This window comes from Cajanus cajan, chromosome 5 (assembly GCF_000230855.2).
Source record: "Cajanus cajan strain Asha chromosome 5, NIPB_CcT2T_4, whole genome shotgun sequence".
NCBI lineage: Eukaryota > Viridiplantae > Streptophyta > Magnoliopsida > Fabales > Fabaceae > Cajanus > Cajanus cajan.
The window spans coordinates 19492734-19500186 of NC_138521.1; the positions used below are offsets into that span (position 1 = coordinate 19492734).

The 7453-nt window shown below is 28.6% G+C and overlaps 1 long non-coding RNA gene across 2 annotated transcripts; it reads left to right on the forward strand.

Moving 5' to 3' along the window:
• The first annotated feature begins 591 nt into the window (after positions 1–591).
• LOC145958262 (uncharacterized) lies at positions 592–6688 on the forward strand. 2 transcript variants are annotated; one of them, XR_014433967.1, is made up of 4 exons: positions 592–3711; positions 3806–3905; positions 3996–5314; positions 5416–6688. It is a non-coding gene; the product is annotated as an uncharacterized LOC145958262 (long non-coding RNA). The 2 variants fall into 2 exon arrangements; XR_014433968.1 differs by lacking the exon at positions 5416–6688 and having other exon boundaries at positions 3996–5403.
• Positions 6689–7453: the final 765 nt, after the last annotated feature.

Consider the following 7453-nt stretch of genomic DNA (forward strand, 5'->3'; position numbering starts at 1 on the left):
AAAAGAGTATTCAAAAGATTAAACAAAAATATTCTTAACTGGAAAATAAAAGCTTTCTATATCTTAAGTTTTCATAAAGCTAATTTTGGTATTATTAGTCTGGTAATCGATTACTAGGGCATGTAATCGATTACCAGAGGATGGAAACTTCTATGTTCAAAATTGAAATGTTAAATGGTCTCTGGTAATCGATTACAATGACTGGTAATCGATTACCAGAATAGAAAATTTCAAAATTTGAATTTGAATTATACGTTTCAATCATTTTGAACTTTAACTGTTGTAATCGATTACCAAGTCTTGTAATCGATTACCAGAGCCTATTTTCTGAAAAATTATCACTACAAGAAAAATTGTTATTATCTACGGAAATTTTTCCGTAGATAACATTTAATTATCTACGGAATATTATCTACGGAAATATTTTCGTAGATAACATTTAATTATCTACGGAATATTATCTACGGAATATTTTCCGTAGATAATATTTAATTTTCTACCGAATATTATCTACGGAATTTTTTCCGTAGATAATTTCCAGTTATCTACGGAAATATCCGTAGATAACTTATCTACGGATATTTCCGTAGATAACTGGAAATTATCTACGAAAAAAATTCCGTAGATAAATTCCGTAGGTAAAACTTTTTTTTTATAAAATAATTAAAATATTTAATTTAACATCATTAAAAAAAATAATCATTATAAAATTTATTTTTTTTAGTTTAATTATTTATTATAATACTTTTTATTTACTAAAAAATTATTTTTAATTAAAATATAATTTAGAATAATGAATAGCTTTAACTTTTGTGTACCATATTTAATGGAAAACATAAAGAAAAGATGAATTCAATTTTACTTTATTAAACGTAAGAAACAAATTAAAGATTGAATTTTTTTAACAAATAAAAACTAATATAACAATTAATAATTTATATTTCTATTTATATTAATTATAAATATTTCTTATATTATATAATAATTCATATAATTTATTTAATATTTTTGAAGTTAAATTTGATTATCTTATTTTTAAAAGATTCAATAATTAATTTTCTTATTTAAATATTAAATTTATTTTGAAAATACTCAATTGAGTCTTTAATTTTTTAAAATATATTAATTTAATCAAATTTCTTTTCCTTTTAACTTCAATTATTTTTAAAGATGAATTAAATATATATATATTATTATTATTCATAATATAATAATTAATTATCGAGTGGTGTGTAATACTTAATAAAAGTTACACCCGGTATTACTGTTAGTATAACCTGTTTGTCTATATATATAGAGACAGAGACAAAGAGACTGAGGAAATGAATGGAAGAAAAATAGTTAAATATATAGTTGTTTGATTATATGTATATAGTAATAGATAAAGGAAAATATATATACGTCATCTTGTAACTAATTTTTGTCTCCAAAATAATGGATAATTATATACCCTCAATTCTTAAGAAATAAATAAATAATTTTTAGTTATTAATTTAACTTTTTATTAAAAGATTTAAAGACATGAAATGTATAATGGTATGTGATAACCTAAATAAATAAATAATTTTTAATTATTATTAACGATCAAACTGTTCAATTTAAAAATTTTAATGCATAGATCAAATTTGCAAATTTGTAAAAAATTTAAAAATCATTTGATACTTCATTTCATTAATTCAAATTGACGGATAATCATAGAATCATTTTATACATTGATTAAAATTAATGAAACGAAGTATCAAATGATTTTTAAATTTTCTAACAATTTACATATTTGATCTATGCATTAAGAACTTTAAATTGAACGGTTAGATAATTGAAATTTCATAGAGAAAATGAGTTATTGAACGGAGTAAGTCTATGTAACTCTTAGAGTAAAAAGATCCATCTTCTTTAATATATATATATATATATATATATATATATATATATATATATATAATTTGCTTTCCTTTTGTGTTTCATTTTCTGTTTATGGTTTTTTAGTTTATTAGTTGTCATCGTACATGTGTTTGTTACCTTTTTCTTTAATTTGGATTTTATACGATGTAAGTTTTAATTAGATATTCAGCGAATCATATTAATAAAGATTTCAACAAATTATATTACTATTAAACATCCGATAAATAAGGATATATTTAAAGAAATAACTTATTTAAGATATTATATAATAAATTTTTATGTAATAAGATCAATGAATATTGATATGTTTTAAGAAATAATACTTGTTTATCATGAAAATAAATTTTGATTGAAAATAAAATAAAAATATAAAAAGTAACTAAATAACTTTCAAAATGACATTCTATATCACAATAATATTAAAATGATTTTATCTAATTTTTTTTTTAAAAAAATAATATTAAAAATTAAATATTTTTATAAATATTAGAGATGTTAAATCACTTTGTGCCACTAATAATGATAGGTAGATAAAATATTAGAAGATTTTACGTAGTTATTTAGAGAGAATATAATTTTTTTTATATTCAAAGAAAAAGTGTTATACATAAAACTTTAAGATTTTGTTAAAATTTCAAAATTGAACTATTACTATTGTTATTATAAATATATTATTATTTTAAATTTGAAATACTATTATTTTGCATTTAAATTAAATTATATTAATCATTATTTTCAAGTTTAAATTAAAATATTATTTATATATTAATTTAATTAATAAAAAATATAATATAGTAATTTTAAAAATAATTGTATTTTAAAGATATTTATTTCCTATTATTTATAGGAGTTAAAATGGTAGTTTTTTTTTTAAATAAAAAATATATTCTTAAAACACAAAACGTCACAAAGAAGAGAAGAGAGGCAAAGTTTAAACCCTAATATACAGAGAAGAGAGGCACGAGGTTCGTGAGAGGCACGATTTTAAACCCTAATATACAGAGAAGAGAGGCACGACACTTTCAGAAAGCTCAAAATTTGAATTGGAATTTGAGTGAGAAGGTGTCGATGATACCGAAGGAGCCGGAGCAGGTGATGAAGATGAGAGGCGGTTGTGTCTTGGGGAAGAAAACCATTCTCAAGACCGAGCATTTCCCTGGTTGCCAGAACAAGCGTCTGTCTCCTCAAATCGAAGGCGCTCCCAATTATCGCCAGGTAGGTCTTCTTCTTCGCTTTTTTTCTTTCCTTAATCCTATTCTGCTCTTCATTTCATTTCAATGTCGTTATTCTTAGGCATCCGACTCCTTGCATGTTCACAGTGTTGCCATTCCCACGATTCATGGAATACGGATGGTTCTCAACCACATTGGCGCTCGATTCAAAGTTCTCTGGATTAGCCTTCGCGAGGAGCCGGTCTGTTATGCTTTTTCGAAACTATTTGTCGTTTCTGCAATTTAGTTCAGCCTAATTCTTTCTTCTTACTCGTTAGTTCAGCTTTAATACTTTAACTCGGTCTTTCCTAACTTTTTTTTTATTTTTTTTTTATTTTCTTCCTTTGTTGGAATCAGCTTGAGTACATTAATGGCCGTCCCTTTGTTTTGCGAGATGTGGAGAGGCCCTTCTCCAACCTTGAGTATACGGTATGTTGCGCTGGCTGTCAATTTAGTGTGATGCTTTGCTTATAATTTGGTTGAATGATTGAGTTTGTTGAGTTGTGTGGCATTCTGTGCTTAATTAGGGAATTAATAGGGAGAGGGTTGAGCAAATGGAAGCTCGTTTGAAAGAAGACATTCTGGTGGAAGCTGCAAGGTATTTATGTGCTGCGTTAACTGCAGCTTGTCCTTTGAATTTGTGCTTGTCTTTACTCATTACTGTTTATCTTATTTGCATGTGGATGCAACAGATATGGAAATAAGATCCTTGTGACTGATGAACTGCCAGATGGGCAGATAGTGGACCAATGGGAGCCCGTGTCAAGTAATTATGTGAAGACACCACTAGAGGTATGGCTGAAACTTGTTTGCTTTGGGAGTGTCATAATTCTCAATCAATTTTCTGATAGAAATGCATCAAGGTTGTTTTCTTTGCTGTAGGTGTATCAGGAATTGCAAGTGGAGGGATATCTTGTTGATTATGAACGTGTTCCTATAACGGATGAAAAATCACCAAAAGAATTAGATTTTGATATTTTGGTTAGTTCTTTCACTTCTTTCACCAAAGTATTGATACTCCACTGATGGAGGTATTTATTTTCACCTCAATGTTATTAAGTTTATAATAAAATTGATTTAGTTGCATATTAGCTTTTCATATATTTTAGAGTTAGCAAATATATTTTCTTTGGTTTAAATTTATTTGAAAGTGTTTGAGCAACCTTGAAGTCTTTAAATTTAATTAGCAATGTAGTAGGAAACAACTTTTCTAGTTCTACTTTTTTAAAAGGTTATTTGTAGTGCTATGCTTGTTTAGGAAATTTATATATTTTTTTTGAAACTTATATCCAACACTTATGAAAAATATTATTTTTCCCTCCCAAATTATGCTTATCCAAAGAACCATATAGTGGTTGGTGGTTTCTAATTGCTTCAACCTTTTGTTGCCTCAAAGATACCAAGTTGAGATTAAATTAATTAAATGAGCTCCAGATTTATCTACCCTTACCACAAACATAGAACAGAAGATGTTCTTTTGTTCCATTCTTGAAAGTAATAAAAGACTTTTATTTTATTGGCTTGAACTTATACTCCTGTTGCAACTCTTTTGCCCCCCTTTTCCATTTTAGATGGTTGTTACTAGTATGTTGATAGATACAGCAACAATTCCACAATACTGTGCAGTTTTTTGTTATTGTTTCCTGTTTCACTGTATTGATCACATTGATTAGATTATTAGCTGCCCTTTTTTAATTTGGCTTGTTATTCAAACAAAAACAAAGGAAAAAGGCCAAACAAGTTGGACCTGCATCATTAGCTGCAAACTGAAAAGTGATCCTAATCCTAAAAACAATCTCATTTTTCAACTTTGAGATGCTCTGGTAGAGAACTTGGGATCATGGATATTCTTTTAGGGCAGCTTTAATGCAATGAAGTTCAAAACAGTCGCAGTAGCCATTCAGAGTCCCTACTTCTATTTTTTAAAACATCGTAACTTACTTTAATCTCTGTAAAAAGTGTAACAAGCAATAGTGAGATAGATTTAACCAGACATTGTACATCTTTAATCTGTGTAGCGTACTTTGGATCTTTCGTATATATTTCATTCATTTCTTTTTAAGAATCACTATTGTGTATGCCAATCATGATCAGTTTTGCTCCAATTTTACTTTGGGACAGGCTTATGCACGAGAGGTTGATGAGCACAAACGCACATTGCTTTTGGTTAACAAGGCCGATCTTTTACCTGCTTCTATCAGGTTTGGTTGTCTGATTCCCATAAGAGGTTTATATTGTACCAAATATTGCCCTTTATTGTATCATGGCTTATTATTTTGTCCTGTCTTATCTTTCCCTGCAGAGAGAAATGGGCAGAATATTTTCGTGCCAATGATATTCTCTTTATCTTCTGGTCAGCTAAAGCTGCTACTGCAGCTCTGGAAGGCAGAAAGCTTGGTTCATCATGGGTGGATGTGGATGATAACATGGGGAGAACTAATAACCCAGACACAAAGATATATGGAAGAGATAAGCTTTTGTCCCGCTTGCAATCAGAGGCAGAAGAGATAGTTGACAGAAGGAGAAATTCAGGCTCTTCTTTACTCCTCCCCAGATGTACATTCATTCTTTTCACCCTGTCAATATTTTCTGTAATTTAAAAGGCTTGTATGTTACGTAAAAATCTGGATAATTAATATTTTTTTTATCAGTAATGGTTTTGTATGCAATCATATAGAAATATCCACAAGGTAGTTTTTTATTTTTTATTTTTATCTAATATTTGCTGTGTTCTTTTCTTAAGTGCATGAAATCTTAAAGTTGATGATCTTCTCATGATCATATATACACACTTTTTTTTCATTATTGTTATGCAATTTTCTGCTGCATTTTTTTTTTCTGATTGCATTTTGTTTTTGAGTTTTGTTGCCGGTGCTTGTGTAATTGTGTTGATTGTTGAAGCGGATTTTATTTTCTTTTATTTTATTTGATTTGAATTGTTTGACTGTTTTGAATTTGAGTTGCTATTAGATATTTTGGTGCTGGTTTTCATTTTTAATTATTGTTATGCAGTTTTTTGTTACATTTTTTTTTCTGATTGGATCTTGTTTTTGAGTTGCGTTGCTGGTGCTTGTGTAGTTCTGTTGATAATCTAAGAGAAATTGTTGTTTTTTTTTTATTTTTTTTATTTTTTGTTTTATCTACGGAAATTTCCGTAGATAACTTATCTACGGAAATTTCTGTAGGTAAGTTATCTACGGAAATTTTCGTAGGTAAGTTATCTACGGAAATTTCCGTAGGTAAGTTATCTACGGAAATTTCCGTAGGTAAGTTATCTATGGAAATTTCTGTAGATAACTTACCTACAGAAATTTCCGTAGATAAACGCATCCGTAGATAAATTCCGTAGATAAACGCATCCGTAGATAAATTCCGTAGATAAACGCATCCGTAGATAAATTTTATATCCGTAGATAAAATCCGTAGATAACGTTATCTACGGAAAATTTTCCGTAGATAACGTTATCTACGACCTTATTATCTACGGATTTTTTTCCGTAGATAATCCGTAGATAATTATCAGTTATCTACGGATTTTCATCATTATCTACGGATTTTTTCCGTAGATAATGCTGATTTTTCTTGTAGTGTATAGAGAGTTACAACTCTTCATGAAAAGACATAACCCAAGAAACAATTGTCTATAAATACCTATAATTTTTCAGAGAAAAGTGACGAACTCTATTTGTGAAAATAATCTTTACAAATCACTTGGCCAAAATCATTTGCAAAATCTCTAAAGAGTTCATCAAAGATCATGAAAGTGTAATATCCACTCTTCAAGAGAGTCATTCTGTAATACTTAATAGATCATTGGATCTGTAAAGGAGAAAGGGTTTTTCTCCTTGTTGGTGTTTGAATCTCAACACAAGGAAAGGGAGTTCCGAGGTGTTGGAGGATTCATTTTCTTGTAAAGTTTACAAGAGTAGTGGAAATCTCAAATGGGAGACTTGAGGACTGGAAGTAGGCAGGATTGGTCGAACTAGTATAAAATCAAGTTTGCAATTCTTCTTTCCCTACACTTTTAATTTCTTGTTATTAATTATAATTGTGTAGTTTGCATCTTCATTCATTCTTTACATACAAATTTGTCTAAGGAAATAAATTGATTAAGAAGTAATTGGAAAATTTTTTATAAGAGGAAATTTAGTAAACTTAATTCACCCCCCCCCCCCCTCTTAAGTTAATTGAGGCTAAGGGACTAACAAATGGTATCAGAGCAGGTTTCTTGTAGAAGGCTTAATAGCTTCAAGAATTGAAATGGCCTCATCAAATTTTTTATTTCCCGAGGGTAACTCTATTTATAGACCCCTTATATTCAATGGTGAAGGTTATCATTA